Source organism: Lontra canadensis, unplaced genomic scaffold (genome assembly GCF_010015895.1).
Source record: "Lontra canadensis isolate GAN:19392208 unplaced genomic scaffold, GSC_riverotter_1.0 scaffold199, whole genome shotgun sequence".
Classification (NCBI taxonomy): domain Eukaryota; kingdom Metazoa; phylum Chordata; class Mammalia; order Carnivora; family Mustelidae; genus Lontra; species Lontra canadensis.
Window position 1 is genome coordinate 206402 of NW_022631193.1, and position 2618 is coordinate 209019.

A 2618-nucleotide genomic window follows, 5' to 3' on the forward strand; every position below is an offset into this window, starting at 1 on the left:
TCCATCAAAAAGGAGAATTACATGGACGGGACTGGAAGAGATTATGCTGAGTGAAATAAGTCAAGCAGAGAGAGTCAATTATCATATGGTTTCACTTATTTGTGGAACATAACAAATAGCATGGAGGACATGGGGAGTTAGGAGAAGGGAGTTGGGGGAAATTGGAAGGGGAGGTGAACAATGAGAGACTATGGACTCTGAAAAACAATCTGAAGGGTTTGAAGAGGTGGGGGTTGGGAGGTTGGGAGAATCAGGTGGTGGGTATTAGAGAGGGCACGGATTGCATGGAGCACTGGGTGTGGTACAAAAACAATGAATACTGTTATGCTGAAAATAAATTAAAAAAATGATTAATAAAAAAAAAAGAATTACAGACCAATATCCCTGTTGAATATATATGGCAAAATACTCGATAAGATCCTAGCTAACAAGATCCAACAGTACACTAAAAGGATTATCCATGATAACTGGGTAGGATTTATTCGGGATGCAGGCGTAGCTCAGCATTCACAAATCTATCAGCATGATAGAGCACATTAGTAAAAGAAAGGACAAGAACCATATGATCCTCTCAATTGTTGGAGGATTTAACAAAATATAGCATCCTTTCCTGATTAAAACTCTTCAGAATGTAGGGAGAGAGGGAACACCCTTCAAAATCATAGCCATCTAGGAAAAGCCCACAGTGAATATCATTCTTTTTTTAAAGATTGTATGTATTTATTTGACAGAGTGAGACACAGCGATAGAGGGAACACAAGCAGGGGCAGAGGGAGAGGAAGAAGGTTCCCCGCCAAGGAGGGACCCTGATGTAGGGTTCAATCCCAGGACCCTGGGATCATGACCTGAGCTGAATGCAGATGTTTAATGACTGAGGCACCCAGGTGCCCCAGTGAATATCATTCTTAATGGGGAAAAGCTAAGATCTTTTCCGTTAAGATCAAGAACACGACAATGATGCTTACTTTCACTATTATTCATCATAGTACTAGAAACCCTAGTATCAGCAATCAGATAACAAAAAACAATAAAAGGCATTAAAATTGGCAAATAAGTCAAATTCTCTCATTTCTCAGATGACATGATACTTTATTTGGAAAACCTAAAAAAACTCCAGCCCCAAATTATCAGAACTCATACAGTAATTCAGCAATGTGGCAGGATACAAAATAGATGCACAGAAATCAGTTGCTTTTCTATTCTTTGTTCTTTACTAAAAGGTAATTTTAGAAATGGAAAATAGAGAATTGATTACACATACAAAAGCACCAGAAACCATAAGATACCTAGGAATAAACCTAACCAAAGAAGTAAATAATCTATATATTGAGGTCTTTTATCTATTTCTAGTTTGTCTTTGTGTATGGTATAAGAGAATGGTCAAGTTTCATTCTTTTCAATTGATACAAAAAAAATTGACAAAATACAGCATCCGTTCCTGATTAAAACTCTTTAAATACAGGGATAGAGGAGGATATGGAGTCAAGATGGTGGAGAAGTAGCAGGCTGAGAATACTTCAGGTAGCGGGAGATCAGATAGATAGCTAATCTAAAGATTGCAAACACCTACAAATCCAACGGGAGATCGAAGAGAAGAAGAAGAGCAATTCTAGAAACAGAGAATCAACCACTTTCTGAGGGGTAGGACTGGAGGAGAGGTGAATCCAAAGTGACGGGAGGATGAACTGCAGGGGGAGGGGCCGGCTCCTGGCGGGCGGCGGAGCAGCAGAGCACAAAATCAGGACTTTTGAGGGTCTCTTCCGCTGAGGGACATCGCTCTGGAGGCGTACCGGGGTGAAGCCCACGCGGGGTCAGCGTGGCCTCGGGTCCCTCAGGGTCACAGAGGGATCGGGGGTGTCTGAGTGTTGCAGAGCTTACAGGTATTAGAACAGGGAAGCCGGCTAGAGAGACAGAGCCGAGTAGTGAGCTCTAAGCTCGGGGTTGCCTTGAACCTGTCGTAGGCTCGGTCAGCTCAGAGCGCAGCCAGAGGCAGGGTGACGGGAGTGATTGGGTGCTGTTCTCTGAGGGCACACTGAGGAGTGGGGCCCCGGGCTCTCAGATCCTCCAGGCGGGAGACTGGGAGGCTGCGATCTTCATTCCCGTCCTCCGGAACTCTACAGAAAGCACTCAGGGAACAAAAGCTCCCGAAAGCAAACCCGAGCGGATTACTCAGCCCGGCCCCTGGTAAGGGCGGTGCAATTCCACCTGGGGCAAAGACACTTGAGAATCACTACAACAGGCCCCTCCCCCAGAAGATCAACAAGAAACCCAGCCAGGACCAAGTTCACCGACCAAGGAGCAGTTTCAATACCAAGGAGAGCAGCAGAATTCCAGAGGAGGAGAAAGCAAAGCACAGAACTCATGGCTTTCTCTCCATGATTCTTTAGCCTTGCAGTTAATTTAATTTTTTTTTCTTTTTCAATTTTTTTTCTCTTCTTCTGCTGAATTTTTTTAACTTTTACCCTTTTCTTTTTTAACTTTTTTAATAGTTTATCTAATTTATATATATTTTTTTCTTTTTATATTTTTTCTTTATTGGTTTTCTTTTTTTAATTGTTTCTTTTTTTTTTTCTTTCTGAACCTTTTTATCCCCTTTCTCCCCCCTCACGATTTGGGAT